Source organism: Medicago sativa, chromosome 5 (genome assembly GCF_051527215.1).
Source record: "Medicago sativa cultivar Bolivia chromosome 5, Bolivia_mono, whole genome shotgun sequence".
In the NCBI taxonomy this organism is placed as follows: domain Eukaryota; kingdom Viridiplantae; phylum Streptophyta; class Magnoliopsida; order Fabales; family Fabaceae; genus Medicago; species Medicago sativa.
Genome location: NC_140753.1, coordinates 49,798,271 through 49,813,259, shown reverse-complemented (window position 1 = coordinate 49,813,259; position 14,989 = coordinate 49,798,271). Strand labels below are relative to the sequence as shown.

The 14,989-nt window shown below is 31.5% G+C and overlaps 2 long non-coding RNA genes across 3 annotated transcripts; one reads left to right on the top strand and one right to left on the bottom strand.

Moving 5' to 3' along the window:
* The first annotated feature begins 10,123 nt into the window (after positions 1-10,123).
* On the top strand, positions 10,124-13,621 carry LOC146922692 (uncharacterized). 2 transcript variants are annotated; one of them, XR_015012557.1, is made up of 3 exons: positions 10,124-10,336; positions 12,301-12,434; positions 13,297-13,621. It is a non-coding gene; the product is annotated as an uncharacterized LOC146922692 (long non-coding RNA). The 2 variants fall into 2 exon arrangements; XR_015012556.1 differs by having other exon boundaries at positions 10,125-10,336; positions 13,293-13,621.
* LOC146922693 (uncharacterized) lies at positions 10,400-12,302 on the bottom strand. Its single transcript, XR_015012558.1, has 2 exons — positions 11,180-12,302; positions 10,400-11,116 (listed from the first exon to the last, which is right to left on the bottom strand). It is a non-coding gene; the product is annotated as an uncharacterized LOC146922693 (long non-coding RNA).
* Positions 13,622-14,989: the final 1,368 nt, after the last annotated feature.

Here is a 14,989-nt window from a genome sequence, read left to right as displayed (position 1 = left end):
TTTCTACTGCAACTGCTAAACCCATAGTTGCAAATGCTATTTGTTTAAAATGTCCTCTTGTCATCCACAATAGGAAATTTCTTGTTGACTTGATATGTTTGCCTTTAACACAATTAGATGTGATTTTAGGCATGGATTGGTTATCTTTCAACCATATCTTTTTAGACTGTGCACGTAAAACTGTAGTGTTTCCTGATTCCGGGAATTTTGAGCTTATATCTGCTAATCATGATATAACTTCTTCAAAAGAAGGAGCTCAAGGGTACATGTTATTATCTTCTGTAGAAGTTACGAGAGAAAACGTTTTGAACCAAGTCCCAATAGTGAATGATTTTCCGGAAGTATTTCCAGAACACGTTCCTGGTTTACCCCCGGTAAGGGATATCGAGTTTTCGATCGATCTAATCCCTGGATCAGGTCCGATCTCCATCGCACCATATAGAATGTCACCTACTGAGTTAGCAGAGTTAAAAACCCAACTTGAAGATTTGTTGTCAAAACAGTTCATTAGACCAAGTGTATCACCTTGGGGAGCTCCAGTACTGTTAGTGAAGAAAGAGCAGCATAATTCAGTTTGGGAACTGATGGGATTTAGAGATGCAATGGGAGAGTTTGTATCCCAAATAATTTAGAAACGAGGAAACTAATTTTAGACGAAGCACATAAGAGTACATTGAGTATTTATCCAGGAGCAACCAAAATGTACCAAGATTTGAAGCTAAAGTTTTGGTGGCCCGGAATGAAAAAGCAAGTGGCGGAGTATGTTGCTTCATGTCTAACATGCCAAAAAGCAAAAGTGGAACATCAAAGACCAGCCGGTATGCTTCAATCGTTGGACATTCCAGAATGGAAGTGGGAGAGTATTTCGATGGATTTTGTTGTGGGATTACCGAGAACCAGACATAATTTTGATTCAATTTGGGTTATCGTAGACATATTAACCAAATCAGCACATTTCTTACCAGTGAATATTAACTACAATGTGGACAAGTTAACTGAGATTTATATCAAGGAAATCATTAGATTACATGGGGTACCTTCAAGTATTGTTTCAGACCGAGATCCAAAATTTACATCTCACTTTTGGCAGAGTTTACAACAAGCATTGGGGACAAAATTAAGATTAAGTTCAGCGTATCACCCTCAGACGGATGGACAAACGGAAAGAACAATTCAATCTCTAGAAGACTTGTTGAGAGCATGTGTTCTAGACAATAGAGGGAGTTGGGACGATTTACTACCATTGATCGAGTTTACATACAATAATAGTTTCCACTCAAGCATAGGAATGGCACCTTATGAAGCTTTGTATGGGAGAAAATGTCAGACACCGTTGTGTTGGTATCAAGATGGAGAGAGCATCATGTTTGGACCAGAAATTGTTCAACAGACAACTGAGAAAGTTAAACAAATTCGCGAGAAGATGAAGGTTGCACAAAGCAGACAGAAAATCTATTCTGATCAGAGAAGAAGACCTCTTGAATTTCAGGAAGGAGAACATGTATTTCTGAGAGTCACATCAACGACTGGGGTAGGTAGAGCTATTAAGGCCAGAAAACTCACTCCAAAATTCATTGGGCCATACCAAATTATTCGTCGCATTGGTCCAGTAGCCTATCAAATTGCTTTACCTCCTTTTCTTTCAAATATTCACAATGTGTTGCATGTTTCACAATTAAGGAAGTATGTCCCTGATCCATCTCACATAATTGAACCCGATGAAGTCCCGTTAAAAGAGAACTTGTCATACGAGACGTCTCCTGTAAGGATCGAAGATAGAAGAGTCAAACAACTAAGAGGGAAGAGATTTTCTTGGTCAAAGTTCTATGGGATCAAGTAACCGGAGATTCAACGTGGGAGTTAGAGGATAATATGAGATTGCAATATCCATATTTATTTCGAGGTATACAATTTCGAGGACGAAATTTTTTTTAAGTGGGTTAGTAATGTGACACCCTATTTTTTTATGCATTATTTAGTGTGTTTTGCGGTATTTTACTCTGAATTAACTGATAATTAAATTCTTTTCTAGAAAGTGAATTTAGGAAAAATAATGTTATATATTAGAACTATAATATTATAACAGGCTATGTTAAAAATTTCGGCTTAAAATTCTACCGGATTTCGGACAGCGATTTGCTCGACTGTATAAATTTTATTACCGAAATAAATAAATAAATATATTTTTGAAACCAGAAAAATATATATGATAGGATTATATGATTAATTATATTATTTATGATTATTTTTTTAAAAAAAAGTATTAGATAAGAATGTACACTATGCTGATAAGAATTAGCTTATCCAATGGCGTGGCATGCATGAATTTTACTGAATTAGCAACTTAAGCATATCTCTTACTGTGAATGAACTAAACACGTGTTGTTTCTTTGCACCACAAAAGATTTCACTTGTTTTGCTATAAATAGGCATCTTGTATTCTTTGTTAATCACAAGCTTGCACATACACAACAACATAATTAAAACTAGGTAACTCTTAGTTCTCTCTACTCTTTTTAACTACTTTGTTTAATATTCCAAAAATAAACTAGTTGTTTTATTCCTTTGTTTTGTTTGTATTATTTTAGTCCAAAATGTTTCTTCATGTAACTTAGCTAACCACTAGAAAATAGTTTGGTCTTTCAATAAATTTTTGTTGAAATTAATATTTTACCTATGCCATAGAGAACCAAAACTATAAATCTCACTAGATCTTCACAAATAAAATAAAATGAAATGAGTTATGTTTTAACTTAGCCATATTTTAGTGATAGAGCTGATTAAAAGGGAATAGTCATTTTTTTATTAGTAACAAGAAATTATTTATTAAATTTAGGAGTTTAAACACTTGATTATATTAATTATGTAGATTTAATTAAGTTGTATCTATTGATATAGATAAATGAAATAATCTACCGTTGATGTTTTTGTTTATAAATTAGACACTAGAAACTATAAAAATAAAATAGTAGGTATTAGAAGTTATTTTTAAAAGTTTTGATAACTCATAATTATTTCTGGAAGATTGGGTTAAAACTAGTAAAAAAAATTGATTAAACTAGTTCATTATAGCTATTGGAAAAGTGTCTCTAGAATTTTTTCAATGTTAATGTTGTTACGTTCCAAATTTATGGTCAACTCTATAATTATTAAAATTACCTTAACTTTTAGCATTTAATAATTTTCGTGTTTATTTCAATGATAATTAGTTAAGAGATAATTATTTTGATGAGTAATTAGGTGTTGAAGAAGGTGATTACTCAAGTTTTGAAAAGCTGAAAGGTAAGGGGATATACTTTAGAGAACGCCCAAGATATATATGTATATTATCACATGAGATTAAGAAAATTTGTGTATTTAATTGTAGTATTAATCTATTTTAAATATATATTATTAATGAGCAAATTTGATTATTTATATTATTTATTGAAACGGACAGTAAGTAGAAAGAAGAAATTCTAGAAAACATTCTAAATATTATGCATACATATATATATATGATAAGTAATCAGTTAAACGTGGTATTGTAAGTATATATAATATATTTTTCTTAATTTATTTATCTTATAACTAACTCACAGTTATTATTATTAATTTTATTTGAAGAAATTTCTCTTAAGGTACATTTATGACTTTTGACAATTAAATTGTTAAGTTGATTGTTGATGAAAACAGTTGTGTTGAAGATTTACAAAAATAATAATTTTTGTAAAGAGTAATACAGGTTGTTTCTTATAATACGATAACGTATATAAGACTGAGGATAGGTTCGGTTGGGTCGACTACAGACCTTCTGGGGATCACAGGCGTTTTGAACTCCTACCAATAGTTAGTGATAGCTTCTCTAACTGGAGGAAATCATAATACCCGACGCAGTGATACCTGACTGTGCAGGACTATCTATAATAAGGTGCAGCGATCGGGCCAGAATGGTTGGAGTAGAGATTATATATCTACTCGTTGCAAACAATCATGTTATGGCAGTTGAGACGGCCTTACACTCATAATAGAGGTCTCCATGGAGTAGGTTTAACCAAGATGCTACTAACAAGTCAAAACTATAACCTTTGTATTGATTATGATAAAGTGTTAAGTGATCTTTGTTTTGACTAACTTTGATGTGTGTGGTTGCCATAAATTTTTGTGTCCTCAATTGATTTATATTTTCTTGTGATTATTTAATTTCTATGTGGTTATTTAAATTTTTGTAGGATTTAATAGTGAAAGAAATTACATGTATAATTTTGTTATATATTTCTTTATTTGAAAAACATTATATGTAACTATAAAATATTATATATCATCATGTAATATTATTAGCATTTAGTTAACCTTGTGTGCGAGTATTTCACCCTTACAATTTGCAGATAATGTCGGGGAAGTCATTGAGTCACTCGGGGAACCGAAGGATTGAGTGTCTGGAGGAAATAGGAGATGCAGTTTGGGAATTGGATATGGTGTCCCAAACACTGATATGCACGGGAATAAGTAGGACAACCATAGGAATCGAAAAACTAGTTATCTCTCATTATGTTTAATTAGTTTGACTTAAGTATGACGTACTTTAACTTGCAGGTGTTTGTAAAATATCTAACTAACCCTGACAAGCCTGAGTATGTAAGCCTAAGGGCAAGATAATTAACGTCGTGTAGAATATATTGATGCATATTTTATATCCTTGTGTTTTATTTTTATGTTTTACGATCAAGAGCTAAGACTTTTATTAAAAAAAAAAATGCAAGAAAGATATTTATTTAAATTAAATTTTTAGTAACCAAATTAATTTACTAGTAAAAGTAAGATTTATGAACTTAATTCGCTTTAGACTCAAGTATCAAGACGTAACACCATTTTCTATCGTTACGGAAAATGGGGCGTTACAGCTTCCATGTCCAAAATAAAGATCCGAACAAAAACAAAGAACATATAAACACCAAAAGAAAATTGAAAAGAGAATATGAATAAGAAACATCAACCTAAGACATCACATAAAAAGGAACATAACAATAAGAAATGTTAAATAAACAATAAAACAATAAAAAATAAAACAAAAAGATAATGAGGTTGAAAGCAGTGATTTTTTATGGGAGGAAGAGGTAGATGAAAATAATAAAAAATCAAATTGTCTATATATAGGGAAAAAAATCATATCATGATCAATTTTGATTGGTTGGTGAAAAATAAGTGAGTCATGATTCAATTTTGATTGGCTAATAGAAAATGAACGAGTCAAGATTCATTTTGATTGGTTAATGGAAAAACATTAAATGAAATGGGGAGTATGAAGATGCCATGTGTACTTTTGCTCAAAGATGTAAGCTTTTGTATTATATAAAGATAAAGATAAAGATAAAGATGTTGGACTACGACAAGCTAATGCAATAATGGATTGACAACATATTTTGATTTTCTAATGAATTCTATGGATAATTGTTGCTCCATGCACATGAAGAGTTAATACTTTAATCAGAACTAATTTATGTGAAAGTTTCATGGTCGTTTATGTACTGTTTCTTCCCTATTGGAGGAATACTAATTATATTATGTAATTTCACAAAACTATATATGGTAAGAACAATATGAATTGCCTCTTCCTGAACTGGAAAATAACGTAATGGAATTGAGAGGGGAGAATAATTCACAGGCTGTTCGAGAAGCAGCATTGGCATTGTTTCTTGTAGAAAGTGGCTCAAAGGTTTGTGATGTGTTTTTGTTTAAAAATATTAAATTGCCTAATTCTAACTCAAAAGCCTGTAATTTTCTAATCAAAAGTAAGGTTAATAAAAGAAATAACTGAAGATGATATGGTTTCATAACTTGTAAATCCATTGTTTTGCATTCAATCTATTGATGGATTCCGTTGTGGTGTTTGCTGCTATGGTTGGTTACAGTCACATTCACACAGTGTGTGCTCTTTTTGTTCCACAAGCTTTGCATATTTCTTTTTTCATGTTATAATTTCAAGGGTTAAATATGTTTTTGGTCCCTATAAAATTGCGACCTTCTAAGTTTAGTCATTACTTAATTTTAATAGTTTTTTTAATCCCTACAAAAAAAATTTACTTATAATTTTAGTCCCTGCTAAAATAAGTTTTGTTTAATTATCCTTAAACTCTTAAATTTTTTAACGATTCTTTTTATACAACTTTAGAACACTATGAAAGGTTCATTTACTAAAATCTATAATTTTTTAACATGAAATAAATTAAATATGAATTTTTTAAAACGACAAAAGTTTAAGATATAAGTAACAAAAATATGGACATAGAAATCAAATTTTTGCGATATTTTTTTCGGATGACCTTTTAATAACGTTCTTAACACGCATGTAAAAAATTGTTGAAAAACTTAAGAGTTTAAACATAAATTAAACAAATTTGGATTGAGTAAGGACTAATATTGAGTGCATAAATTTTTTGTAGGGATTAAAAATGCTAATAAAATTAAGTAAGGACTAAACTTACAAGGTCGCAATTTTGTAGGGACCAAAAACATAATTAACCCTAAATTCAATTGGGTTAACTATGGTTGGTTTCAATCGTATTTTCAATATTGATTTAATCAATTGGGTTAACTCCAGGATTGTATTATTTGATTGTTTAGACAGTAGTACCAATTGTCCAGGATTATTGTGTAGACTGTAGTACCAATTGTATTATTCGGTACGAATTGATTATTTGATTATTCACTATTAAACTACAATAACTAATGATATTCTTGTTACTTGTATCAATGATTGTGTGTTTTATAGGATGAAATTTTTTTTTCCCGTGCTTTCTAGCAATTTTGTTTACTGGTCTGATCATGGTAGACAAATACGTCGATTTTATAAGAATTGGTTTAATTTGTATGATTGGATTGAGTATGGCGAATCTAAGGATCTAGCATTTTGTTTGTCATGTTTTTTGTTTAAAAATATGTCTAAAAGTGGTGTCTAAATGACCGTCTTGTAACTTATATAGAAAGAGATGTTTATTTAACAATTAACATTGATATCGTTTTATCTTATTTTCAACAAATGGATATGACACGATTTTCATTGTAATGTACTGTATCAAACAATGTTATTTCTTATTTGGCTTAATTACACTTTTAGTCACCGTGTTTTGACTTGCTCACAAAAATGGTCCCGCCTCTTTCAAATCAAACAAAACCGTCCCTAAACTATCATTTTTGTTGCACTTTTAGTCATACCCCCCATTTTTTCCTCCAAAAACGCGCAAATGGCAAATGAAGGCCTATGTGGCATTGCCAATCTGGAAAATGTCATTTAAATGACATTAAAACATGGTTTTTTAATTTCAAAAAACAATTTAATTAAAAGAAAGAGGAAATTTAATTTGGAATAAACATAAACCCTAATTCCCAAATTGGGTTTCAATCCTTTCAGAAATCTTCTCCTTCATCAATTCCTTCATCCTCATCGTTTTCTCCTTCCTCTTTTTCGCAACTTTCTCTCTTCTTCCTCCTCGTTTTCTTCTTCAATTTTTCGCAAGTTTCTAACCTGTTCTTGAATTCGAAAATGTCACAATATACTGTGTCCAGTAACTGTTGTGCTTCACATAGGAGAGATCATTTCCTCTTTCTTTTAATTTTTGTTTGTTTTAAATATTTGAAATATTTTTTTAAATATTTGAAATGATTAAATTGTTTTTTGAAATTAAAAAAAACCATGTTTTAATGACATTTAAATGACATTTTCCAGATTGGAAATGCCATGTAGGCCTTCATTTTCCATCTGCACGTTTTGGAGGAAAAAATTGGGGTACGACCAAAAGTGCAACAAAAATGATAGTTTAGGGACGGTTTTGTTTGATTTGAAAGAGGCAGGACCATTTTCGTGAGCAGGTCAAAACACGGGGACCAAAAGTGTAATTAAGCCATCTTATTTTTAATATAGTTTGCAAAATTGTTTCTTTGAAATTTTAGCTCCACATGCACCTAAAGTATGGATCCGTCCCTGCTCATAAATAATTACCTTTATGAGGGGACGAGATATAATGTGTTCTTATCTTTTTTTCCCTTAACAATGGTTTTATCTGATTAGGTTTTCCTGGTAAAGTTTTTAACGACGCAAATTATCACACAAAATGATGTTGTATTCTTTTTACTTCATTGGAATTTTTTTTTTTTCTAATAAGGTTTGGCTTAAACGCAGTTTTGTCCCCCTATGTTTGCCGTAGTAGCAATTTTGACCCCCTATTAAAAAAATCATTCCAGCCCCCTAACTTCGCCCCATTTTGCAACTAATAGACCCATCTTATTTTGACCGGGTAAAAGCCCATGTGACACTCACTTAAGTGAGGTGGACGCCACATGAATTATTTTTGAATTAAAAATAAAATAAAATACATGTGTGTATCTGATGAATTAAAAAAACCAAATAAAAAGGAAAGGGAGAAAGGATACGCCACATTCATAAATATCTGAACCTTCATCAATATCTATCAACAATAACAAGATTTCTGAGTTTTAGCTTTGATTCTCGTTATCTGATTCAACTCACCATCAATCACGACATAGATTCTGAAAAACAAAAAACACCAACTTGAAGAAAAACGAAGAAAACAAAGAATATTTAGAAACTTGGTTTTTCTTAAAAGTTTATGCTGAGATTGGATTAGGCAGCGTTTGAACAAAATCAGGAGTACATAAGATGTGGTTTGCATATTATTTTGGACGTGCCTTTTCTTCTGTGATTTGTGATTATTTTTTTTTATTGAAAATTTTCGAAGGTTTTAAGGTAAGATGATGAATATGTGGTAGAAGGAAGAAGAACATGATGTTGAAGGATGATGAATATGATGCATGAAGGGAAGAATATGATGTTGAAATTGTTGGAACTATTGTTGTTATTTGATCTCTTTCGATTATGTTTTGGATCTCTGTTGTTGAAATTGCTTTGAAGTTGATGATGAATCACGTGCCCATGGAATTCCATTTCCTTTTTTAATTAGAATATACACATGTGGCTTTTCCTTTTAAATTTAATTCAAAAATTACCCATGTGGCGTCCACCTCACTTAAGTGAGTGACCACGGCGGGGCCAAAATTGCTACTATAGCAAACATAAGGGGTCAAAAGTGCGGTTAAGCCATAAGGTTTTAATGAGGTCGATGCACATCTAAGGGTGAATTTTATGAATATTTTTTTTTTGAAAACTCGGTATCCGATCCAATAATCGACTAATCCGAGGGGACCAATCCCACCGCCCACTTGCGGGGGCCCCGTTTAAAGCCAGAGCAAGCTCTGTATGGACTTAGCCCACGTTTATGAATATTAAAAGTGGATGTCCACAAACCCTTGTACTTATCTCTTAAGTGAAATCATTTTACTTATCTCCTAAATCACACTTTTTTGTTCTTATCCCTTAATTACTTAACTCTTAAGTAATATCATTGTACTTCTCCATAAATAGAGATCGAATGTAACATAATTGTACACTACAAGAAAATAATATAATCATCTCTCATCTCTCTCTTTCTCTCTCCTACTCTACATCTCTTTAATCTCGTTCTTATTCTAAAAGTTTCATAAAAAGTTATAGGTTGTTAAAAAATTAAAGGGTTGAATTTTTTAATAACAAATATTAATAGTTGGATGTTCAATTAATATTTACTCTTTCATTTGAATTTGAACATAGTACCTCAAACTCCTTAACTCTTATCTAAATTGAGCTACACGATCTTTCAACAAACTAGAGGGTAGTTAATTATAATTTTATAGTGACATTATAATTTTTCATATTTTCTAGAAGCAAACAAAACATCTGAGTATGTCACTAAAATATAAAGAAAATAGAAATATAATTTGAAGTGTGAGATAACTCATAACCTTTAAAATATTATGATATAAAAATGAAATTATAGTTTTCAAAGTAAAATAAAATATAGTTTTTAAACTTACCTATTTAGGAAAATTTTAATAGCTAGAGTGGTTGAAAAGAAACTTTGATATTCCTGAGTTGGAGGTCATGGAAATAACTACAAAATTAAGAGAGAGAAAAGACTATCTTAATAATATTATTTTTGTCTTATTTTATTTGATAACCATCTTACTATACAAATGCAATAACAAATTGCTAGCAAACCCTAGCAAAACCCTAGATTAATTTGGCTTTATTTACTGAAATTGCCCCTTCTTTGTGAGCATTGTACAATCACTTATTTTTCTCTTAATTAATTCATGATTATTTCAAATTAACTGTTTTGAATGTATGTGCTCATGTTGCAGGATTGAGAAGAAAGGATTGATTTGTCAGCCATGTGCTTCTGTCATGATTTTGGAGCATCTGCAATACTTTCGTGCACTTGCTTTTAAGCGATTTATATTTAAGGTTTGTTCTTTATAGCGTGGTTCTATTTCTAAATAAAACTTCTATGTGTTTGTCTTTCGGTTCTTTGGTTGTAGGTTGTTATATCACCAAGTGAAATCATTTCAATTGGTTTTGTACATCTTCATATGAGGTTTTTTTTTCTGTTAAAGAAATACAAAATGACCTCTGTTTCCTTCATGATTTGCTTTGACAGTTCTGTTATGTGTTTCACCCATTGATTTGTTGTATATGTATGCACCCTTTAATTATGTAATACACGAGAGGCGTGAGATAAAGGAAAGATTTACATGAATTTTGCTAAACTTAATCTATGCAATTGAAACCTTAAAGGTTGTGATACTATTTGTTGACCAAATCTGATTGCCTACAATTAATGATTAAACAAATCTCTTCAACTATTTGTTGACCAAACCTGATTGCCTACCATATTAATTCTAAAATTTGAGACATAATAAAAGATGACATTAACAACCTGACTCCTAATTTTGAAATTATAGGAATTGTTTGTCATCAATTAAAAGTAAAGGACATTCCATACATTTTGTTTGAGATTGAATACATTTGGGCATGCTCATGGTGCGTAATCTTTCAGAGAGCTTTTTCGTTCACATGTTTAAACCGAACAAGTAAATTTTATATGTAAAATATGGCCAATTAATTGATTTTAGACCAAGTAGCAGCATGTCCCTCATGGTGCAAAAGTTGTTATAGTATGCTTTAGCTTCATGTAATGATTAAGAATGGTAATTGAAATAAAGACCATGGTGTTATACATTTCACCTTGATCTTTTACTACTCTTTCAATGGTAATTGAAATAATGACCATGGTGTTATACATTTCACCTTGATCTTTTACTACTATTTCATGTCTACTCTCCTCTTTGTAATCCTTTTTTATTTTGATTTTTATATGTTGTACAAATCCTTCTTTTGTGTATATATAATTCACATGCGATGCTTTAAAATCACATGAATAGGGGATTGGAAGGGTAGCATACAAGTTTCACTTTTAATCGCTTAATGGTATGTAATAGGAACTTTCGTTCAATTTGACCAACATGGGGTTTGAGGTTAGTAGCTAAATTACAAAACCTGTTTGAAGATTTCTTTTTAGAATAACTTCCGTATCAAATGAGAACTTCACTGTACTAAACTTATATATAGTTTGGTTTCAAAAACATAGGATTATTTTTTGTATGTGAATAATCAATGAATGTTTTGTAGCCATCCAATCTTTTATATGCCAACGATAACATAATATGTGTGATTCTATTAGTTGGATTGAAGTGTGTTAGTCATTTAATAAGGTATTAAGTATGGTACTAAGATCTTTAACCCAATAGGAATCCTAAGGCAAACCTTCATTTCTTTTCAGAGTTGCATTTTAAGCTCTATGTACTAATTATTTTATGTGATATGTGTAGTGTTCTTCATCTTTTCTGTAGTCTATTCTCTTCATTTCTTTAGTAATCCTTTTTTTTTTTTTGGGTATTATTTTGAGTTTGTTTTATCTTTATGTTGAACATACATATGGTTAAGGGTTTAGAGGTCCTTATGGAAGCATATGATTGTTGAATGAAATAAAAGATTGTAGTTATATTATATAGTCCCCTGCATACATAAAAAATTGTTTAGCATCCTTTTTAATCGATAGCTTTTTCTGCTAATCAGATTACTTGCTGAAAATTTTGAACTAAAGGTGGTATAAGTGAAAACAAAATTTCTTTGGGATCCCTTTTATGGTTGATAGCTTTTCATGCAACATTTATAGGTGCATGTGTCCCTTTTAATTATTTAGGTGGGAAGCACTCCTTGGTCTGATGAGTTTATTAATATGAATTTGTGTCCATAGGAAAATCAATCTTCCACATGTCCTTAAGATATGTTTGTTTTTGTTATATATTCAAGATTAAAGATGGGTTCTGCCATGTAGTTTAATGTATTTTTTTTTTTTTTTGAATCAGCATGTCACAATGGAGGTAAACGAGATTGTGGAGGAAGTAAAAGTGTTGTCTTGGAGGTGGATGATGGATCGAGTTAAAATGCCGGTATGTTTGTTTTATGAGTGGAGGTGGAATCCCAGGGAATGCCTTAAGAGGTAATCGAGTAGTGTCTTATTGGGGGGTGTCGTGGCTGTTTTGGTTTCAGCTGTTAGCTGTTTTCAGTTTGCTGTCAGCAACTGTTTGGTTGCAGGTCCGTTTTTTGGCTGGTTCGGGTGGGTTTGGCTGTTTTGTTGCGGCTGTTAGCCGTGAGTATGCTGCTTTCAGCAGCTGTTTCTGTGCTGGCAGCCTGCTGTCATCTGCTGTTTTTGGGTTTTGATGGTCTGTTTTTGCTGTTTAGCAGGCCTGCTATCAGCCTTGGTTGTGGTTTTTGGGTGAGCAGTTAAGTGAGAAGTCTGGGAGGTTTTATATCTTCAGTTGGTACGCTGGTGTTCTGTTTTTTTGGCCTTTTTCGGGGATCCGGAACTTAGTTTCCGGTTGGATTATTTAGGGGCGGTTGGTTTTTAGGTTCCTCAGATATATAGAATTTTTGGGTAATCCTTTGTGGTGTTCCGCATATATACGGCACTTTTGTAATCGTTCCTCTTTCACCCTTGATTTTTGTGTGTCTTAGACAAGCTGGGTTTAATAATATTTGCAGTTCAAAAAAAAAAAACCTGCCTTGGATCAAACACCTTTCACCTTGACAATTTGTCTATTACCTTCTTTGCTAATAAGGCTTTTGGACCGGTTTTCCTTTACTTTGTGTTTTGGTCACTATTAGAGTCTATTGGAGAAATTTTTCTCCTCAAATTATTAAATAGATGATCAGTTAGTTTGTAGTTATCTTAATAAATAATAACGAGGTTACAAAGTATTTATTTCTCTATGTTGTGGTCCAATGATTTCAACCAAGACACAAGTATTTCATCACTTCTATATGGTTGTTTACTCATTATCTGCACTATTTTATGAAGGTAGTGTGGCATTTGAGAACGAACAGAACCTCCGAACCTGAAATATACTGAGCTTAGACCGTGGCTTCCATGGACATGGAAAATGAGGAAGAAAAAGCACTATATGTTAGTGTGCTCTACGTAGATAATGTCTCCCAGTTTCATATTATTTAAAGTTACAACATTCTCTCATTACCACAAAAGAAATTGTATAGTTTAAGAAGAAAACTCTTATGTAATTGCAGTTGACATTAGTTATTGGTTGAGAACCATATCAAGACTTGCTTTAATCCAGTTGTATCATTTTTTTATATTTGAATTAATGCCATCAGAGTTAATTATTCTCATAATTCTAAGTTCTGACCAGATTGCACTAGAAAAAATTTATGGTGCTAATTTTAATTTTCATTCTAACAACAGCAATGTATGGTACTGATTGATCCTTACAAAATGCACACTATTGTATTGTTATTTTTGTATGTACGCTTTTTTTGTATAATAGTCTGAGTTTTTTTTTTTTGTTGATAAATTCATTATTAGCCGAGAGGGAGGTTGCCTAGCTTTTTTTTATAAATTCCAAGATAGCAGCACTTTGATGTAAAAAATGTTCCTAATTATCATTGCCAAATATCTATAGTTAAAGTATAATGCTCATACCAACGACGACAGTATCCCATTGTTGTTTCATTTGTTATGACCATTAATAAAAGTTAGGGAAAATCACTTAGTCAGTTGGTGTCTATCTTCCGCAGTCGGTCTTTTCACATGGGCAATTATATGTTGCTATGTCAAGAGTTACATTAAGAAAAGGGCTAAAGATATTGTTGACTGGTGATGAGTGTCAGATACAAATCTAACCTCAAATGTAGTGTACAAAGAAGTATTTCAAAATGTTCGCTAATTAATGTTGTTGCTACTTATTATCTATTCTAATGACGCTTCGAGTACGATCACTTTTTGACTACCATATTTTGTTGTTTTTTATGTCAATTAACCATGCATTTTTCATATATACATGTTGGGATCATCGTTGTCCCGTGCGAAGCACGGGTTTACGATCTAGTTATTATCTCAGAGTATAAATCCATATAGGTTTTCCTGATATTTGCTATTGATAGAATTTGTTTTTTTCTTCATGGACGTTCGTGTACTCTCTTGGACTTGGTCTCATGGAACTTGTGGCATGTAACGACCACCAGCACATTTACATTTTTTAAAAATACAGATCACATCACGAATATGCGAGCACATGTCTCTTGGACAATCAAATGTAGACTGACAGTTAATAATGTTTGCTGTAATGAAAAATGAGAATACAAATATGTTAATAAAACACGATAACTTGATAAGAAATTATGTATGAACTACTAAGTAAAGAAGAAAATTTGAAAAACGATAAAAAATATCAATCTACCAATCAATTACTAATATTTTTTTTATTGAAAAGATAAAAAATGACTTACCATCAACGTTATTTGCAACAAAAAATAAGGAAACAAATAGATTTATAGCATTAAAAAACTTGAGAATTTCATCCATATTAATTACTTGCTATTTGCATGTAACAAATAGACTAAGGCTTAGGGGGGTGTATTGGATTAGGATTTTAAAAGACTATTTTAATAAAAAAAGTCTTTAAGATTTTAAAAGACTGTGTGAGATTGTATTGATTCTGTGAGATTTTAAAAGACTTTTTATGTAAAAGACTTTATACACTC